The 22744-nt window shown below is 37.1% G+C and overlaps 1 protein-coding gene across 2 annotated transcripts in view; it reads left to right on the top strand.

The window, feature by feature from the left end:
* Positions 1–9621: 9621 nt before the first annotated feature.
* LOC128641010 (MAP kinase-interacting serine/threonine-protein kinase 1) overlaps positions 9622–22744 on the top strand; it is a 284854-nt gene continuing 271731 nt past the window's right edge. For both annotated transcript variants that reach the window (XM_053693522.1, XM_053693527.1), the window contains exon 1: positions 9622–9755. The gene's annotated coding sequence lies outside the window, so the exon portion shown is untranslated. The remainder of the gene's footprint in view (positions 9756–22744) is intronic.

Consider the following 22744-nt stretch of genomic DNA (forward strand, 5'->3'; position numbering starts at 1 on the left):
GATAAGATTATGTAGACACCGAGAAAATCTTGAAGCTATAATGACAGCTAATATCTTGTAATTCGTATTTAACACTGAAATCGGTCTATAGAAGGCAGGATCCTCTGGATTTTTGCCTTTTTTAAGAATAAGCAAAATATTTGCTGCTGAGAAATATGGTGAGATAACATTATCTGCTCTATAGTAATTATTGAACAGATTCTCTAATACTGGAAGCAATTCTTCCGTTAAACATTTATAGAATTCTACAGGGAACCCATCTGGGCCTGCCACCTTATTCAATTTAAGTTTGTCAATAGCTTTACTGATCTCTTCCCTGGTAATTGGAACATTCAATATTGCCAGCTCTTCAGGTTGAATCTTACGGATCCTAATCTTGGACTAGAAAACATCTTGGTTGTATGAGTTTATATTCACAGAAGAGTACAATTGTTGATAACAGGTAAAAAATACCTCACTGATTTCCTTAGTCACTAGATATCTATAATCACCACTTTTAATAGCTGGGATAAAGTTTTTTTTCTCCTGTTTTTGGTAAGGCCCGCAAGATATTTCGCTGAGCACCCATGAAAACCTCTATAGTGACGGTTCATTCTTACTTCTTCCTCTTGTGATTTTTGCTTCAAAATAAGGTCTCTCTCTTTTTTTACTTTCTGTGTATTTATCCCAATTTATCTGAGAAGGATCTAGCTGAAACTTTCTGTACGCATTCTTTACCTTATTAGCGATTTGAATCCCCCGCACCTTATTCTTTTTATCCTGTCTACTCATATATGCTAAAATTCCCCCCCCCCTGCAAAACCACTTTTGATGCCTCCCAGAAAGTTTCCACTTTATTCCTATAATCAGAATAATATATACCGTATTCATTCCATTTTTGTTTAATCCAAGATACGAATCTAGGATCAGTGTAAAGAAACCGAGGGAAACAAAAAACAGAGTTTTGAGGTTTACCCTTGCCTAGCGGAGGGAAAGACAGAGATACAATTGCGTTGTCTGATATCAGAATCTCTCTAGTTTCCGCCTTCAATTGACAAATGGATAAAGACTCTGAGATTAAAAACAAATCGATCCTGGAAAAAGTTCTATGAGCTTTAGACTCGCACGTGAAAACTTGAACATCAGGATTTTGGATCCGCCAGATATCTACCAAGTTTAATTTCTAACAAAATGTTTTGAAATACTTTGCACCTTTCTTATATTCAGACATATTTTTATTAGAAAATCTATCGAATGCAGGGCACAAAGTAATATTAAAATCTCCACATAACACTAGATTTTCCCCCTTAAACGGAAATATCTTGCTTTGAATTTTTTCCCAAAACTCGACCGAGAGTTTATTCGGGCATAGATATTACAAAATATAAATTTCGTATTTTTATAATAATTTGAAGTACATACACATCAATTTCAGTTTTAATGATCTTATATTCAAGTTTTTTATGAATTAATACCACCACTCCACATTTCTTAATAGAACCCGTGGTAGTGATTACCTCCCCTACCCATTTTATCTTAAGTTTAGCAGCTTCCTGCTCAATAAGGTGTGTTTCCTGGAGAAAAACTAGATCTGGTTTCTGTTTAGCCAGAGTTTTAATGATTAATTTCCGTTTAGCCGGGGAAGAAATCCCTCCTACATTCCAGGATAGTGTCTTAAATCCCCCTGCCATCATAATATCATATAAATATTATACTGGAGAAAAAAAGGCCACAATGAGATACAACAATTCGGCAAGGGAGAAGTCGGAAAGGGGGAGGAAGGAGAGAGAGAAAAAAGAAGAAGAAAAAATCAAAACAACATAACCTTTATCAAAAATGTGATGTATCCAGTATTACTTTTAACCTCTAATGACAACATAAATTCCCCTTGACCTAAGATCAAATAAAATAACAAATTCATGCTGGACTTACGAACCCACAATAGCAAACTTTGATATTTAACCTGTAATACCATGAGAAAACAAAAAACACCCATAAAAATCAAATTCCTACTGGTCTTTCTGACCATTGATAGCATAGTTTTATGTTTAGTCTCTATTACAATCATAAAGCCTTTATATAATCTTTGACTTCAGCCACCTCCCTAAACATGTGTCTTGTTCCATTATCTTCAACTATAATTCTAGCGGGGTAGAGTAGTCGTGCTTTTATACCTTTGCAAATTAATTGGGTGCAATATGGTGCCATCAATTTCCTCTTAGAGGAAGTCTCAGAGGAGAAGTCCTGAAACAATAAAATCTTATTGTTTCCAAATACCGGGGGATCAGCTCTCTTGAACAGTTTCAATATTTCTAATTTTTCCTGGAATTTTAGGAGTTTAAATATACACATTCTAGGTGTTAAGGGCCCGTCCACTGGAGTTTTTTTGGGACCGATTCTATGTGCCCTTTCAATCACTAAGGGTAAGAACTGAGATGGTATACCCAAGGCCTGAGGTAAAGTAGTGGACGTGAATTTAATTAAATTTTCAAACTCAGGTAATTCAGGCAGGCCCAAAATTCTAATATTATTACGCCTGGAGCGATCTTCCAGATCCTCCAGGCGCAATTGCATATTATTTCATTTGGCCTCCTGTTTTTAAACTACATTCTCTTGGGCATTAACCGGACAGATAGCTCAGCATGCTAAGGCACTTTGGCTGAGCTCTGTAGCAACCCAAGGGATGCAGGTTTGATCCCCGGGGAGGTCCACTCAGCCTTTCATCCTTCCGAGGTTGATGAAATGAGCAGCGTCTTTCAGACCCTTACGGGTGATTAGCCACACTTTACAAGTACCCAATACATACATACATACAACCTGATCTTCTAACAAGGAAATTCTATTTTCAGCTTCGACAATTCTGGTTGAGAACTGTCTGACCTCTGTAGAAAGAGCCCCTATCTCAGATGAAATAACTCCTAGTTCCTTTTTATTTAGATCAAATTGAGGGGGGAAAAATGCCAGTCAGTTGGCCAATCAAAGCCTGCGTATCAATAACCAGCGATGCAACGTCCGCCGGAGTATAAACACCGATATCTGCCATCTTAGCTTTTTTATCTTTAGGTTTCACAGGCATTTTAGGTTAATTGGTTTTCACCTGTGTAGCAAACGTTTCCATTGTGTGAAGTGCATGAAAAAAACAATATAACACACTCACAGCAACTGCAATCTTACGGTTATACACAGTGATATACAAAACATAGAGTGACTATCAAACGTGCACTGGGGGTCTCTCCCCCAGTGCCACTTTTTTTTTTTTTGTGTAAGTGATTACATTTTCTATGTGCTCTTATACAGCTTTCTTTCTTTATCTTTAGATACAAAAATATTAATTTGTGATACCATTTATATAACCAGTGATAAGAGCCTGTGTCCTAACTGACAGAGTATACCATTAAGTTGGCCCAAAACTATTATACTGAGTGGAACTCCCCCAGATCTGACTCTGAGTTATACTACAACTTTTCACAAATAGAAGACTATGTATAGGAAAAGTAAGCTTTATAGATGAGGCCAAATCCTGTATTGAAAACGTATTTCCCTTAGGATCAGTGACCGTGACCCGCCGTTATGTATACCCAGGACACAAGACTAGAGGGGCCAGAAATACTCCCTTATCCTTCTATATATATATATATATATTTTTTTTTTTCTCCCTACTATTTTTTCCCTTAATATAGATAATCCTCTGAATGTGTGTTTACAAGCCTTCTACTTAATATAGGCTCTAATCTAGTAAATATCCGTCTTCAAATACAGTCAAAAGCTGAAAGTGCACACAGACAATATTAAATGACAATTATCTTAAAGGGACACTCAATCAAAATTAAACTGTCATGATTCAGATAGAACATACCATTTTAAACAACTTTCCAATTTACTTCCATTAACAAAATGTGCACAGTCTTTTTATATTTAAACTTTTTGAGTCACCAGCTCCTACTGAGCATCTGCAAGAATAAGTGTGTATGCATTTGTGAATGGCTGATGGCTGTCACATGGTACGTGTATGCATTTGTGATTGGCTGATGGCTGTCACATGGTATAGGGGGAGTGGAAAAAGACATAACTTTTAAAATTGTCAGAAAAAAATCTACTACTCATGAGAAGTTCAGACTAAGTGTTATTGCATTGTCTTGTTATCTTACCTTTGTTGATTATGCAAATCTACTGTGTTGACTGGTCCTTTAAGCAACCTCGTACTGGTTTCCTCTCTCTTACTATAGGCAAATTAAGCTTATAGAAAATTTACATAGGTTTAAATAACACTATGCAGGGAAGCTCAACCATTAAAGGGACAGTCAACACCAGAATTGTTGTTGTTTAAAAAGAAAGATAATCCCTTTATTACCTGTTCCCCATTTTTGCATAACCAACAATGTTAAAGAAATACACTTTTTACCTCTGTGATTACCTTGTATTTTAGCCTCTGCAAACTTCCCCCTTATTTCAGTTCTTTTGACAGACTTGCATTTTAGCCAATCAATGCTCACTCCAGGGTAACTTCACTTGCATAAGCTCATTATCTATATAAAACACATGAACTAATGCCCTCTAGTGGTCAAAATGCATTCAGATTAGAGGCAGTCTTTAATGTCTAAGGCCTAGATTTAGAGTTCGGCGGTAGCCGTCAAAACCAGCGTTAGAGGCTCCTAACGCTGGTTTTGGGCGCCCGCTGGTATTTGGAGTCAGTGATTAAAGGGTCTAACGCTCACTTTACAGCCGCGACTTTTCCATACCGCAGATCCCCCTACGCCATTTGCGTAGCCTATCTTTTCAATGGGATCTTCCTAACGCCGGTATTTAGAGTCGTTTCTGCAGTGAGCGTTAGAGCTCTAACGACAAGATTCCAGCCGCCTGAAAATAGCAGGAGTTAAGAGCTTTCTGGCTAACGCCGGTTTATAAAGCTCTTAACTACTGTACCCTAAAGTACACTAACACCCATAAACTACCTATGTACATCAGCCAATCAGAAAATTCCTACCTTAATTCCGATTGGCTGATAGAATCCTATCAGCCAATCGGAATTCGAGGGACGCCATCTTGGATGACGTCCCTTAAAGGAACCGTCATTCGTCGTCTAGTCGTCGGAAGAAGAGGATGGATCCGCGCTGGAGGTCTTCAAGATGGAGCCGGTCGTCATCGGATGGAAGAAGATAGAAGATGCCGCTTGGAGAAGATGTTTGCCGGTCCGGATGTCCTCTTCTTGCCGGATAGGAGGAAGACTTTGGACCCTCTTCTGGACTTCTTCAGTGGATGTCTAGCCCCCGCTTGGGTTGGATGAAGATCTTGGAGCCAGGACGGATCGGTGAACCTGGCATGGTGAAGACAAGGTAGGAAGATCATCAGGGGGGTAGTGTTAGGTTTATTTAAGGGGGGTTTGGGTTAGATTAGGGGTATGTGGGTGGTGGGTTGTAATGTTGGGGGGGGGGTATTGTATGTTTTTTTTTACAGGCAAAAGAGCTGAAATTCTTGGGGCATGCCCCGCAAAGGGCCCTGTTCAGGGCTGGTAAGGTAAAAGAGCTTGTAATATTTGTATTTTAGAATAGGGTAGGGAATTTTTTATTTTGGGGGGCTTTGTTATTTTATTAGGGGGCTTAGATTAGGTGTAATTAGTTTAAAATTGTTGTAATATTTTTCTTATGTTTGTAAATATTTTATTATTTTCTGTAACTTAGTTCTTTTTTATTTTTTGTACTTTAGATAGTTTATTTAATTTTATTTATTTGTAGCAATTGTGTTTAATTAATTTATTGATAGTGTAGTGTTAGGTTAATTGTAGGTAATTGTAGGTAGTTTATTTAATTATTTTATTGATAGGGTAGTGTTAGGTTTAATTATATCTTAGGTTAGGATTTATTTTACAGGTAAATTTGTTATTATTTTAACTAGGTAACTATTAAATAGTTCTTAACTATTTAATAGCTATTGTACCTGGTTAAAATAATTACAAAGTTGCCTGTAAAATAAATATTAATCCTAAAATAGCTATAATATAATTATAATTTATATTGTAGCTATATTAGGATTTATTTTACAGGTAAGTATTTAGCTTTAAATAGGAATCATTTATTTAATAAGAGTTAATTTATTTCGTTAGATAAAAATTATATTTAACTTAGGGGGGTGTTAGTGTTAGGGTTAGACTTAGCTTTAGGGGTTAATACATTTATTAGAATAGCGGTGAGCTCCGGTCGGCAGATTAGGGGTTAATAATTGAAGGTAGGTGTCGGCGATGTTAGGGAGGGCAGATTAGGGGTTAATACTATTTATGATAGGGTTAGTGAGGCGGATTAGGGGTTAATAACTTTATTATAGTAGCGCTCAGGTCCGCTCGGCAGATTAGGGGTTAATAAGTGTAGGCAGGTGTCGGCGACGTTGTGGGGGGCAGATTAGGGGTTAATAAATATAACATAGGGGTCGGCGATGTTAGGGCAGCAGATTAGGGGTACATAGGGATAACGTAGGTGGCGGCGGTTTACGGAGCGGCAGATTAGGGGTTAAAAGTGTAATGCAGGGGTCAGCGATAGCGGGGGCGGCAGATTAGGAGTTAATAAGTGTAAGGTTAGGGGTGTTTAGACTCGGGGTACATGTTAGGGTGTTAGGTGCAGACTTAGGAGGTGTTTCCCCATAGGAAACAATGGGGCTGCGTTAGGAGCTGAACGCTGCTTTTTTGCAGGTGTTAGGTTTTTTTACAGCTCAAACAGCCCCATTGTTTCCTATGGGAGAATCGTGCACGAGCACGTTTTTGATGCCGGCCGCGTCCGTAAGCAACTCTGGTATCGAGAGTTGCATTTGCGGTAAAAATGCTCTACGCTCCTTTTTTGGAGCCTAACGCAGCATTTGTTTGAACTCTCGATACCAGAGTTAAATTTATGGTGCGGCCAGAAAAAAACCCGCGGAGCGTTAACAGCCCTTTTACCGCCGAACTCTAAATCTAGGCCTAAGAAATTAGCATATGAACCTCTTATAATTAGCTTTCAACTAAGAATATGAAGAGAACAAAGCAAAATTGGTGATAAAAGTAAATTGGAAAGTTGTTTAAAATTACATTCCCTATTTAAATCATGAAAGGTTTTTTTGGACTTGACTGTCCCTTTAAGCGAGGATATTATCTCAGGAACAACAGAGCGTTTGTGATACATTAACCCTTCTTTTCAGCAACAGTTCCTTTATTACTGGAGGCTCCACATTATCTACTATGCAGTAGAGAGTTCCTCTTATGATTTCTTAACCCCATATGGGTTCCGGTATTCCTAAAATTCAACAAACTTATAACAAGCTTGACAGTTCAAACAGCCGTACTGCTTCCCCTGGTGCTTTATTAACACCACATCCAGCACCGGAGAGGCAAATGATGAGGCACGAATGTTAAGGCTGTATAGATAAACCAAAGCTATACCGAAAAATGAATCTTATGTTTTCTGAGGCCCCACAACTCTCTTTCCAAGGCTCAGCTGTGAAAAACCCTAAACTATAGTCAGATTATGTGGGGTCCGGTCTTCCTTAATTTACGACACAATCCTGTATCAGCCTCCACAACTCCAACAAGCTGTCTCCCCCGTGCACCGTTAACATTACAATTATGATTTTATACATTCTGATTATGCTTTGAAAGTTTATGTGGATTTAATTGAAAGAAAAGTAATGTATACTAAACTAGAGGGAAATATAAATCTAAGGGTCAATAAAGTCAAAATAAAAGTTTGTGATTCAGATAAAGCATGTCATTTTAAACAACTTTCCAGTTACATCTAATAATAATAACAGTAACCTGCTTCTGACCATTATAATAATAACAGTAACCTGCTTCTGACCCATTATAATAATATCAGTAACCTGCTTCTGACCATTATAAAGCTAACAGTAACCTGCTTCTGACCATTATAATAATAACAGTAACCTGCTTCTGACCATTATAATAATAAAAGTAACCTGCTTCTGACCCATTATAATAATATCAGTAACCTGCTTCTGACCATTATAAGGATAACAGTAACCTGCTTATGACCATTATAAGGATAACAGTAACCTGCTTCTGACCATTATAAGGATAACAGTAACCTGCTTCTGACCATTATAATAATAACAGTAACCTGCTTCTGACCGTTATCAAAATAACAGTAACCGGCTTCCGACCATTATAATAATATCAGTAACCTGCTTCTGACCATTATAATAATAACAGTAACCTGCTTCTGACCATTATAATAATAACAGTAACCTGCTTCTGACCATTATAATAATAAAAGTAACCTGCTTCTGACCATTATAATAATAACAGTAACCTGCTTCTGACCATTATAATAATAAAAGTAACCTGCTTCTGACCATTATAAGGATAACAGTAACCTGCTTCTGACCATTATAAGGATAACAGTAACCTACTTCTGAGCATTATAATAATAACAATAACCTGCTTCTGACCATTATAATAATAAAAGTAACCTGCTTCTGACCCATTATAAGAATATCAGTAACCTGCTTCTGACCATTATAAAGCTAACAGTAACCTGCTTCTGACCATTATAAGGATAACAGTAACCTGCTTCTGACCATTATAATAATAACAGTAACCTGCTTCTGGCTATTATAATAATATCAGTAACCTGCTTCTGACCATTATAATAATATCAGTAACCTGCTTCTGACCATTATAACGTGAACAGTTACCTGGTTCTGACCATTATAAAGTGAACAGTTACCTGGTTCTGACCATTATAAAGTGAACAGTTACTTGGTTCTGACCATTATAAAGCTAACAGTAACCTGCTTCTGACCATTATAATAATAACAGTTACCTGGTTCTGACCATTATAATAATAACAGTAACCTGCTTCTGACCATTATAAAGCTAACAGTTACCTGGTTCTGACCATTATAAAGCTAACAGTAACCTGCTTCTGACCATTATAAAGCTAACAGTTACCTGCTTCTGGCCATTATAATAATAACAGTAACCTGCTTCTGACCATTATAAGAATATCAGTAACCTGCTTCTGACCATTATAATAATACAAGTAACCTGCTTCTGACCATTATAAGGATACCAGTAGCCTGCTTCTGACCATTATAATAATAACAGTAACCTGCTTCTGACCATTATAAAGCTAACAGTTACCTGGTTCTGACCATTATAAAGCTAACAGTAACCTGCTTCTGACCATTATAAAGCTAACAGTTACCTGGTTCTGACCATTATAATAATAACAACAGTAACCTGCTTCTGACCATTATAATAATAACAGTAACCTGCTTCTAACCATTATAATAATAACAGTAACCTGCTTCTGACCATTATAATAATAACAGTAACCTGCTTTTGACCATTATAATAATAAAAGTAACCTGCTTCTAACCATTATAATAATAACAGTAACCTGCTTCTGACCATTATAAAGTTAGCAGTTACCTGCTTCTGACCATTATAATAATAACAGTAACCTGCTTCTGACCTATTTGTAAAGCTACCCTGGTTCTGACCCGGTGTGAGGTGCACACTGCAGGGAGTGCTCAGGGGGCTGAGTGTGTACAGTAAGGGGGGTCAGGCTGACTCACTGCTGCAAGTTCTAACAAGAGCCGCTGAATTGTGCTTCTAGCACACTCAGGATGTGACATCACCCGCAGGAAAACAGGCAGAGAGTTCAGTGCTAACTACAGAAGCTTCAGTGGGAGTCTGTGACTTGGTCCGGGGGACACTCTGGGCGAGAGGAGCAGCAAACCAGGAACTGCCCACTGGTATAAGCACATGGTGACTGGCTGGCACTTATCTTGAGGTGAGTGGCAAAAGTGGCACTAGGTGGGTTAATGGATTAGTAAAGCACAGGCTGGCACCGTCATTTAACCTGTGACGTGCTGAAGGGTTATCCGGATGGGAAATCGCGGTCTAACTCAGGATGTTAACCTTTGAGATGCTGTTAGCCTGTGTAGTGATGTAAGGTTACTGGGAGGGCAAGAAGTCAGCTGGGAAGATAGTTAACCTTTGCAATGCTGGAGAGTATTTGGGAGCATTGAGCAAGACAGGGAAGAAAGTTAACCTGTGCAATGCTGGAGAGTATTTGGGAGCATTAAGCAAGACAGGGATGAAAGTTAACCTGTGCAATGCTGGAGAGTATTTGGGAGCATTGAGCAAGACAGGGAAGAAAGTTAACCTGTGCAATGCTGGAGAGTATTTGGGAGCATTAAGCAAGACAGGGATGAAAGTTAACCTGTGCAATGCTGGAGAGTATTTGGGTAGGCAAGGAACTAATTGAGGTAGAAAGATAACCTGTGCAGGGCTGGAGAGTAATTAGAAAGGCAAGGAGCTAACTTGGGAAAAGAGTAACTCATTCAGTGATGCATACTAATTGGGAAGGCAAAAAGCAAGAAAAGGAACAAAGTTTAACCTGTGTAATGCTGGATAGTAATTGGGTAGACAAGGAGCTAATTGAGATACAATTATAACCTGTGCAGGGCTGGAAAATAGAAGGAAAAGAACTAGCTGGGGAAAAGAGTTAACCTGTGCAGTGCTGGATGGTAATTTGGAGCGATATGGGCTAGCTGGGGATGACATTTAACCCGTGCAGTGCTGGATAGTAATTTGGAGGGATTTGGGTCTAGTTTGGGATGGGCAGTTAACCTGTGCAGTGCTGGATGGTAATTAGGAGCGATAGGGGCTAGCTGGGAATGGCAGTTAACCTGTGCAGTGCTGGAGGGTAATTGGGATGGAACACACAGGATTGTAATGGTACAGTTATTCATTGCATTGTAAGAATTATGGACATTTATTTATAAAATATTGCACAGGTGTAACTATTATACAGGTGTTTGGTAGATCTCTTGTTAGAGCAAAACAGACCCTGACATACTGATAGTAGTCAGATCCCTAACTGCACATTGATAGTCTAGAGGTCAGCAACCTTGCCCCCCCCCCCAGATGTTTTGGAACTACATTTCCCATGATGCTCAGACAATATGTAGAACTCTTTCTATAGGTTGAACTTAATGGGCTTCTGTCTTTTTTCATCCTCATCTACTATATATATATAGTGCGCTTTCAAATGCATTGTATCATTTTTAGTTTTATTTCCATTTAATGTAAAAATACAGGAAAAAGCACAATGAAACATTTTAAAATCTCTTCTTCAGGTTACTCATTTCAGAAGTAAAAATGTTAACTAGAGCTGGGGCCATGGTTGTGGTGTGTGTGTGTGTATGTTTATGAGTGTTTTTGTGTATGGGTGTGTGTGTTTGTGCGTGTGTATATGTGTGTTTTTGTGTCTGTGAGGTATGTGCATGTGTGTGTATATATATATGTGTGTATGGGTGGGTGTATATGTATCTATGTGTGTGTGTGTTAGGGTTGCCACCTCGGCCATGTTTTCCTGGACACTTATGAGTTACACATGCTGCAGGGTGGAACATGTATTGTGTTTCTGGGCAGCACTATTCATATTCCTCCCTGCACACCTTGCAGCATGTGTAACTTACAAGTGTTCTGTATTTTAAGGGACGGGTGGCAACCCTAGTGTGTGTGTGTCTGTAGGGTATGTACATGTGTGTGTGTTTGTGTCTGTTGGGTTGGTGCATGTGTGTGTATGACTATGTATGTACAGTATGTGTATGGGTGTGTGTATATGTATGTGTATGGGTGTGTGTATCTGTGGGGTATGTGTGTGTCTGTGGGCTATGTGCATGTGTATGGGTGTGTGTATATGTGTGTGTGTGTCTGTGGGTATGTGTATGGGTGTGTATCTGTCTGTGGGCTATGTGCATGTGTATGGGTGTGTGTGTGTGTGTGTGTGTGTGTATACTGTGTGTGTCTGTGGGTATGGGTGTGTATCTGTCTGTGGGTATGTGCATGTGTATGGGTGTGTGTATATGTGTGTGTGTCTTTGGGTATGTGTATGGGTGCGTATCTGTCTGTGGGTATGTGTATGGGTGTGTGTCTGTCTGTGGGTATGTGTATGGGTGTGTGTATATGTGTGTGTGTCTGTGGGTATGTGTATGGGTGTGTATGTGTCTGTGGGTATGTGTATGGGTGTGTGTATATGTGTGTGTGTCTGTGGGTATGTGTATGGGTGTGTATCTGTCTGTGGGTATGTGTATGGGTGTGTGTATATGTGTGTGTGTCTGTGGGTATGTGTATGGGTGTGTATCTGTCTGTGGGTATGTGCATGTGTATGGGTGTGTGTGTTTGTGTCTGTTTGGTGAGTGGGAGTGGGGGTAATTCCTTATGCAAACTCTACCATTGTTTAGATCAAAGCTGCTGCTAAACTGCGCACACTATTTTTGGATCCTGCACTGTGTAATGTTTCAGCTTGTTACAGCTCAGTTTCATGCTTGACAATGCAGAGGTTTCATAGAGGGTGAAAACTGTGTGTGGGATCTTTAAATATGGCATCTATTGTGAGACATATATTTCCAGCGAATAGAAAGTGACACCACTGACCCTCCAGTCCTATATAAGCAGCATGTGCTCTGTGATGCAAGAAATTGATGTGCCTAAAACAAATTCTCTTCTATTTGTACGAATTAGGAAATAATGCTTGTGGTTACAAAACAACTCAGATTGTCAGTGTGTTTAGTTTTGCATTCCTTCTGGTTCTGTTTTAGGGAGTTTAAAAAAAAAAAGTAAAATAAAAATTCACTACTTTTATGAAATTATATTTTTGAACAAATTCCTTATTTTACTATGAGTTTGTTTAACACGTTTTAAAGGGTTAAACACATAGTCAAAGTACCACTTCTGGGACTCACCCAGTCTGCTCCAGATGAAAAAAAACAGGCAAAGACTGGAGCATAAGCATGCATGCTTGCTTCCAATTTGCTCTTAGTTGTACGCTCATCTGGAGTGGCTCCATTTACTAACCTGATCCTTCAACAAAGGATACCAAGAGAGTGAAGATAATTTGATAACAGAAGTTTATTGGAAAGTTGCTTAAAATCATGTACTCTATCCAAATCATGTATACAAAATGTGGGTTTCATATACCTTTAAAGGGACACTGAACCCACATATTTTCTTTCATGATTTAGATAGAGCATGACATTTTAATCAACTTTCTAATTTACTCCTATTATCAATTTTTCTTCGTTCTCTTGCTATCTTTATTTTAAAAGCAGGAATGTAAATCTTAGCAGCCAGCCCATTTTAGGTTCAGCACCATGGATAGCGCTTGCTTATTGGAGGCTGAAATTTACTCACCAATAAGCAAGCATAACCCAGGTTCTCAACCAAAAATGGGCTGGCTCCTATGCATCACATTCCTGCTTTTTAAATAAAGATAGCAAGAGAACGGAGAAATATTTATAATAGGAGTAAATTAGAAAGTTGTTTAAAATTGCATGCTCTATCTGAACCATGAAAGAAAAAAATTGCGTTTAGTGTCCATTTAAATATGTAATAAAGCCGATAAATATATTTTAAACTAAGATACTGTAATTAAATAAAACGTATTTTACTCTAGAAAGTCTCATTCAGTTAGTAAAATAAAGTAACAAAATATACAGACAGTCATTACATGAACATTTGTTGAAATGTTACACCTGTAGAAATACAAATTAAATGTACTTTAGTTTAATGCCTCATGTCTAGTACAGTACATCATCTCTCTCCAAAAATATTAAATACATTTGCATTTTATTTGAGAGAGCTATGTCCTCATCAAGCATTTTACATCATTTTAAAATGGACATAAAAGTAAAGTGATTTAACATTCTGACATTATTAAATTATGTGTTAAAGAAACATCTATCTTGGGGGGTTTGAGATTGATTACAATCCTTTAGAAAAGCTTATCTAGTAATGACTTTTCAACATAATTCTCCTTTAAAGTCAATAGGATATTTTGCAGATAATGATGTAGGTAAATATGTGCTCAACCCCCGTTATACATGTTGTCCTTTTAATATAATCAGGTTTTAAAACACAACCAGAAACACAAAAAATCTGCACTGCTAAAGCACAAGCCGAAAAAATAGCTTATATTACTGCATTTCAAATGTTCAAAAATTAGGAGGAAAATCAAGTTTACGCGTTTCATGCTAATAGTGGCCATGATACGTGTCAGGTGGATTTTTCTCCTGATGCTTGAACATTTTGAATGCATTAAAGAGAGGGTAAATGCTAGCATTTAAAAAATGCTAGGATTTACCATCACTAAAAATAAACTGTAGTTTCAGTTTCCACCTCTAAACCAATAGCTGTACTAGCATACAGAACACTGTCAGATGACACGCACGGCTATTGGTTTAGAGGTAGAAACATCACCTCATTGAAGAAGAGCGCTGTGCCGTGGGTGGCTGGAGGCGCTGAGTATAGTGAGCTGCCGTGGCACAGACGGTGAATTTAGCACCCTTTTTCACTAAATGATAACTTCTTAGTGTTTTTAAATCCTAGCGTTTGAATATTTAATATAGTTATTTTGTGTGTTTATATTTGAGTGCCTTAGGAGAGCAGTCATTTTTGTTATGCATTAGTACCTAGTTCAGCTGCTGCGTTGTGGGAGCTGTAGTTCCCATTTACTCATCGTCATTTCCGGTAACATGTGAAGGAGCAGTTTGGGATTTTAGAGCGACAGTGTTTTCAGTTTGGAGGGTTTTAAAACATAATTACATTTCACAAAAGTCCCTATTTGTTTTTCCTGGAAACTACTAAATGCACTGCTGCTTGCTGGCATTGTATCTGGATAGGAAGCTGACATGCTTGTAGGCAGTGCAGAGTGGCTACTTAAATATGCAAAATATGTTGTGTGCCCATTAAAAGCTATCACCGATATTTCTGGGCAAGCTTAGATCATCTAAAACACAGGGTGGAGGAAGCAGTGAAGGGCTACAGAGCTTAAAATTTGCATTAGTCCCTAAAAATGCAGGACAAGAGCTTTAGACCAGGGCAGCACAATTGCAGTTCACAATCTTTACGATTTACGTTGTGAATAAAAGATATGTTTTTGTATCCTTCCTGTGTAGTGTAATTATCATTTTATCATAAACAGCCTTAGATACATTTTATGGTCATTTCTCCCTCTCACAGCTTTACTGATAGGGACATCTTATGATTGGTTCCTTCTGTAGTTGTTTGACCTCACGCATGATACACAGAGTTACACAAATACATTTTCCCACACTGTCATCTATTTTTAAAATGCCCTTATGTTTTTTTTGTGTAATCATTTTCCTACTGTTTAATAAACACTGCATATTTATTTATTTTTCCTTTTTAATCGTGTTCATAAGACCCAAGGACGGTTTGTTTATTTATTTATTGTGCATAATCCTGTTTTCCTTAAAGGGACACTGAACCCAAATTTTTTCTTTTGTAATTAAGAAAGCGCATGCAATTTTAAGCAACTTTCTAATTTACGCCTATTATCAATTTTTCTTCATTCTCTTGCTATCATTATTTGAAAAAGAAGGCATCTAAGCTTTTTTTTTTGTTTCAGTACTCTGGACAGCACTTTTTTATTGGTGGATGAATTTATCCACCAATCAGCAAGGACAACCCAGGTTGTTCACAAATATGGGCCGGCATCTAAACTTACATTCTTGCATTTCAAATAAAGATACCAAGAGAATGAAGAAAATTTGATAATAGGAGTAAATTAGAAAGTTGCTTAAAATGTCATGCTCAATCTGAATCACGAAAGAGAATTTTTGGGTACAGTGTCCCTTTAAGGGTCTGTGGATTGTTTTATTATTTCACTAATGTGTCCCTTTAAAATGTAATTATGTTAATATGACAATGCTTCTCTGCTGCTAGTGAACCTAGAACATCACCTCTATCTACTCCTGGTGCTGCTGTATTTAAAGGGACACTAAACCCCAAAAACATTTCTTTCATGATGCAGATAAGAGCAGCAATTTTAAGCAACTTTCTAATTTACTCCTATTATCCATTTTTCTTCGTTCTCTTGCTATCTATTTAAAAAGCAGGGTTTTAAAGCTTAGGAGCTGGCCCATTTTAGGTTCAGCACCCTGGATAGTGCTTGCTTATTGGTGGCTACATTCAGCAAACCAATAAGCAAGCATAACCCAGGTGTTGAACCAAAAATGGGCCGGCTCTTAAGCTTTCCATTCATTCTTTTTAAATAAAGATACCAAGAGAACGAAGAAAAATTGATAATAGGAGTAAATTAGAAAGTTGCTTAAAATTGCATGCTCTATCTGATTCATGAAAGAAAAAAATTGGGTTTAGTGTCCCTTTAAAGGGACGCTACTGTAAAATTTGTTTTTACATATATTTCCAATGACTTGTTATACCCGCTGCAGAATATTTAAAGCGACAGTCAACTCCAAAATGTTTATTGTTTAAAAAGATAGATAATCCCTTTATTACTCAGTCCCCAGTTTTGTATAACCAACACTGTTATATTAATATACTTTTTACCTCTGTGATTAACTTGTATCTAAGCATCTTCTTACAGCCCCCTGATCACATGACTTTGTATTTATGTATTAGCTTGCATTTTAGCCAATTAGTGCAGTGTCATCCACAACCCACGGGTGTGAGCACAATGTTATCTATATGGCCCACATGAACTAGCAGTCTCCTGTTGTGAAAAGCAAATTAAAAGCATGTGATTAAGAGGCTGTCTGTAGTGGCTTAGAAACAGGCACTAATTTAGAGGTTTCAATGTTATAAAGTATATTAATATAACAGTGTTGGCTGTACAAAGCTGGGGAATGGCTAGTAAAGATGTCATCTATCTTTTTAATAATAACAATTTTGTTGTTGACTGTCCCTTTAATATGTTGAAAATTGATCTTTTAAGTTTATTGTTGGATTTCAAACTGCTGGTTATGCTTGTTGAAACCTGCATACACTATTTTCAAGATCGTGCCCATTCAGAGCAGACTTGCTTTTTTGTATTTCTATATATACACAACACTAAGGCACTGACACTTTATTATAGGTGGTGGTTTCAATGCGCAAAACCAGCTATTTTTAATTGCAAGAATAAACTTAAACATTTAATATTCTGCTGCTTGTATAATAAGCCCCATGGTTATCACAGTTTATTAAAAAGATATTAAAGGGACAGTAAAGTCATAATTAGACATTTATGATCTAGACAGAACATACAATTTTAAACAACTTTCAAATTTACTTTTATTATTTAATTTGCTTCCTTCTCTTGTTATCCTTTGCTGAAAGGTTTATCTAGGTAAGCTCAGGAGCAGCAAATAACCTAGTTTCTAGCTGCTGATTGGCGGCTGCATATATATATATAGATCGATTGTCATTGGCTCACCCATGTGTTCAGTTAGAAACCAGTAGTGCGTTGCTGCTCCTTCAACAAATGATACCAAGAGAATGAAGCAAATTTGATAATAGATTTAAACTTGAAAGTTGTTTAAAATTGTATGTTCTACCTAAATCATGAAATAATTTTTTTTGGGTTTCATGTCCCTTTAACTAAGTTATTTTAATTGGTTAAATAAAAGAGCAGCAGCTAAACATGTACGTTTTTATATTACAAACATATTAAGATTAAAGCTGTTTAAATTGATAGAGAAGCTAATATGAAATGCATGTTTATGCACAACTGAAACTCGAGGATTCATTGCTCATTGGCTGACAGCTCTATTGATATAAAAATACCCTCTTTAACATGCAACAAATAATACGATGTTTCTAGTGGCAGATTCTTCAGCACGACACGAGGAGCAGGTAACTAGAAAAAGTCTAAAAATGTAACATTAGCTTAGCGACAGCTTTAAAAATCAAAAGCTTTGATAGATTTTAGCCCTCAAAGTTGCACTTACCTGGTCTCCTCCCCAGGCTCTTCTGATCAGGTCTTCTTTTTCAAAAGTGGTTCTCGGGAGCACTGTTCGCCTGATCGCGCTATTAAACTAAATGTAGCTCGCTCCCGCTACCAGACCAGAGTTAAATAGCGCGATTGGGCGCGCTGAGATTAGATTGAAAAAGAAGACATTATCAGAAGAGCCTGGAGAGGAGACCACCAGGTAAGTTCAACTTTGAGAGCTAAAATCTATCATATTTTTTTTTTAATCTGTCACTAAGATAATGTTACATAATTCTGCACTTTTTACATTTACTGTCCCTTTAAATCAATTTAAATCATGGTTTTCATTTTTAGAATAATAACTTTTATATTATTTTTCCAGTTGTATGAGATTATTCCTTATTTGGTTATATATCATTAGATATGCATAGATAGATAATTGAAATAAATGAAATTATTGTGAGGTGAACTATCTCCAGTTTAATAGGTTATTCATCCATTATTGATCAATTTTTCAGCTTTAATTTATTTGAAAAAGAAATATGATTACCTTAAAGGGACATTATACACTCATTTTTTCTTTGCATAAATGTTTTGTAGATGATCTATTTATATAGCCCATAAAGTTTGTTTTTTAATAAAATATATAGTTTTGCTTATTTTTAAATAACATTGCTCTGATTTTCAGACTCCTAACCAAGCCCCAAAGTTTTATGTGAATACCGTCAGCTACCTTCTACAGCTTGCTCCTGTTTGTGTAAAGGGTCTTTTCATATGCAAAAGAAGGGGGAGGGGGGAGTGTCTTATTTGCCACTTGCAGTGGGCTTTCCAGCTACCTTTTCAACAGAGCCAAACTGACAGCTTCTAAGTAAGTTTTTAAACAGTTTTATACTGGATTTTTATATCAGTGTCTGTGCATATTATTCTTTATAGTAGTGTCTATTACAGGGAGTGCAGAATTATTAGGCAAATGAGTATTTTGACCACATCATCCTCTTTATGCATGTTGTCTTACTCCAAGCTGTATAGGCTCGAAAGCCTACTACCAATTAAGCATATTAGGTGATGTGCATCTCTGTAATGAGAAGGGGTGTGGTCTAATGACATCAACACCCTATATCAGGTGTGCATAATTATTAGGCAACTTCCTTTCCTTTAGCAAAATGGGTCAAAAGAAGGACTTGACAGGCTCAGAAAAGTAAAAAATAGTGAGATATCTTGCAGAGGGATGCAGCACTCTTAAAATTGCAAAGCTTCTGAAGCGTGATCATCGAACAATCAAGCGTTTCATTCAAAATAGTCAACAGGGTCGCAAGAAGCGTGTGGAAAAACCAAGGCGCAAAATAACTGCCCATGAACTGAGAAAAGTCAAGCGTGCAGCTGCCAAGATGCCACTTGCCACCAGTTTGGCCATATTTCAGAGCTGCAACATCACTGGAGTGCCCAAAAGCACAAGGTGTGCAATACTCAGAGACATGGCCAAGGTAAGAAAGGCTGAAAGACGACCACCACTGAACAAGACACACAAGCTGAAACGTCAAGACTGGGCCAAGAAATATCTCAAGACTGATTTTTCTAAGGTTTTATGGACTGATGAAATGAGAGTGAGTCTTGATGGGCCAGATGGATGGGCCCGTGGCTGGATTGGTAAAGGGCAGAGAGCTCCAGTCCGACTCAGACGCCAGCAAGGTGGAGGTGGAGTACTGGTTTGGGCTGGTATCATCAAAGATGAGCTTGTGGGGCCTTTTCGGGTTGAGGATGGAGTCAAGCTCAACTCCCAGTCCTACTGCCAGTTTCTGGAAGACACCTTCTTCAAGCAGTGGTACAGGAAGAAGTCTGCATCCTTCAAGAAAAACATGATTTTCATGCAGGACAATGCTCCATCACACGCGTCCAAGTACTCCACAGCGTGGCTGGCAAGAAAGTGTATAAAAGAAGAAAATCTAATGACATGGCCTCCTTGTTCACCTGATCTGAACCCCATTGAGAACCTGTGGTCCATTATCAAATGTTAGATTTACAAGGAGGGAAAACAGTACACCTCTCTGAACAGTGTCTGGGAGGCTGTGGTTGCTGCTGCACGCAATGTTGATGGTGAACAGATCAAAACACTGACAGAATCCATGGATGGCAGGCTTTTGATTGTCCTTGCAAAGAAAGGTGGCTATATTTGTCACTGATTTGTTTTTGTTTTGTTTTTGAATGTCAGAAATGTATATTTGTGAATGTTGAGATGTTATATTGGTTTCACTGGTAAAAATAAATAATTGAAATGGGTATATATTTGTTTTTTGTTAAGTTGCCTAATAATTATGCACAGTAATAGTCACCTGCACACACAGATATCCCCCTAAAATAGCTATAACTAAAAACAAACTAAAAACTACTTCCAAAACTATTCAGCTTTGATATTAATGAGTTTTTTGGGTTCATTGAGAACATGGTTGTTGTTCAATAATAAAATTAATCCTCAAAAATACAACTTGCCCAATAATTCTGCACTCCCTGTACATGCAGTTATATGAAAATGAGTGTATACTGTCCCTTTAATAATAATGTAAATAGTTTTATTTAACTAAAAAATAACTTGTTTCAATTGTATTGATTGCCTCACCCTCTTCACACTTAGGTCCTTGTGCAGATCTATTCCACTCCAAATAATCTTCTATTCAGTGAGATTCTTGAAATTGATTCTGTGTACATAGATTTGCAGGGGAGCAATGGCATTAAAGGGACAGTAAAATAAATGGACCAGTAAATACAGTAGATTGCATAAACAACAAATACATGATAACAAGACAATGCAATAGCACTTAGACATAAGATTGAAATTTGTCAGAAAAAAATCTACTATTCCTTTGAAGTTATGTTTATTTCCACTCCCCCTGTATCATGTGACAGCCATCAGCCAATAACAAATGCATATACGTACCATGTGACAGCCATCAGCCAATCACAAATGCATATACGTATATACTGTGAATTCTTGCACATGCTCAGTAGGAGCTGGTGACTCAAAAGTGTAAATATAAAAAGACTGCACATTTTGTTATTGGAAGTTAATCGGAAAGTTGTTTAAAATTGCTGTTCTATCTAAATCATGAAAGTTTAATTTTGACTTGCGGGTCCCCTTAAATTTTCATGATTCAGAAAGAACATGCAATTTTTAACACTTTTCCAATTTACTTCTCTTATCTAATTTACTTTGTTCCTTTGGTATCCATTGTTGAAAAAGCACACATTGGTAGGTTTAAAAGAAATGCAATACTGTAAGGTAGCTTCTTGCCAATGTCTCACCCAATGTGTTCAGATGGGTCGAAGCATTGCTCTCCTTCAACAAAGGATACCAAGAGAATGATGCAAATTTGATAAAAGAAGTAAATCTGATATCTGAAAATGGTATGCTCTATCTAAACCCAAATGTTTTCTTTCATGATTATCTCCCTTTAAGATCTATTTCTCAGCTGTGTCTTTATGTTATAACATTTTTATGTGAAGAAGGGGCCTGATATTTCTGCAGACACAAGTTCACAGTTATCAGAACTACAAAACCAATCATTTGTGATCATATCTTCAAGATAGAAAAATTGCCCAAAAACATTAAAGGGACACTGAACCCAAATTTTTTCTTTCGTGATTCAGATAGAGCATGACATTTTAAGCAACTTTCCAATGTACTCCTATTATCAAATTTTCTTTATTCTCTTTGCATCTTTATTTGAAATGCAAGAATGTAAGTTTAGATGCTGGCCCATTTTTGGTGAACAACCTAGGTTATCCTTGCTGATTGGTGGATAAATTCATCCACCAATCAAAAACTGCTGGCCAGAGTTCTGAACCAAGAAAAAAAGCTTAAATGCCTTCTTTTTCAAATAAAGATAGCAAGAGAACAAAGAAACATTGCTAATAGGAGTAAATTAGAAAGTTGCTTAAAATTGCATGCTCTATCTGAATCACGAAAGAAAAAAATTGGGTTCAGTGTCCCTTTAAACATTACAGCCATGAGTATACAGCATCTTGCTATATAATTATATTTCAGGATGAATATCCCTTAGATTATAATGTACCTTAAATAGAAGCTATCTGTAGATAGATTTTTCCTTAAAAGAAAACAAAACATTTTATTTAGAAAAAATTATATTTAAAAAAAAAAAAATCTGATTTAAATAAAAAAAATCAGGTTTAATTTTATTATTTTTATAAATAATTGATTATTATCCACCCTGCAGGTCACCACACAAAGAATTAAAGGAGAGAAACATAATTCAAATAAAGATATTCAGGAACAAGAAAGTTATTCTCAGACTAAGCTGTCACATGATGGACTGCTGCTGTGGGTTTGAGGACAGTCTCCCAGTCCCAGTCATTTAGCGGAAGTAAAACCAGGGTTAGAGTATGTACTTAATAGCTATAGTGCAGCTCTGGTGAAAGCAAAACGCGAGACGGGTACTTTATAGTTAAAGGGACAGTAGAGTCAAAATTTACTTTCATGATTTGGATAGAGCAGCAATTTTAAACAAAATTCCAATTTACTTCTGTTATCAAATTTGACCAAGAGAATGCAGCAAATTTGATAAAAGTAAATTAAAAAGTTGTTTAAAATGACCTGCTTTATCCGAATCATGAAAGTCAAATTTTGACTTTACTGTCCCTTTAAAGTAGCTGTTTTGCACCCTGATGAGTGTGTAGCGCTGCTGCTACTTGTTACATTGTTCAGGAATAATAGTTAATTGGGTTTATTTTCTGCTTTATTCTCAGTCTCAGGGTTCTATTAATTCAGTTTGTTACAATATTGATACAACGTGTGTTATTATGCTGATGTGTCATGCAGCTGCAACTATACTATAAACGGATGTTTTATAGTGTAATGTAGTAATTCACAAAACATGTTATAATTAATCAAATGCAAATTGGCATTGCTATGTGTTTAACCCGTGCAAACTTATATTCAGGAGCCACAATGTCTTGCTGTATCGACACAGCTGAGCAGGACATGGCCAATTAGGAGTGACATACACACGTATCCAACAATCACCAAG

This window comes from Bombina bombina, chromosome 10 (genome assembly GCF_027579735.1).
Source record: "Bombina bombina isolate aBomBom1 chromosome 10, aBomBom1.pri, whole genome shotgun sequence".
Classification (NCBI taxonomy): Eukaryota; Metazoa; Chordata; class Amphibia; order Anura; family Bombinatoridae; genus Bombina; species Bombina bombina.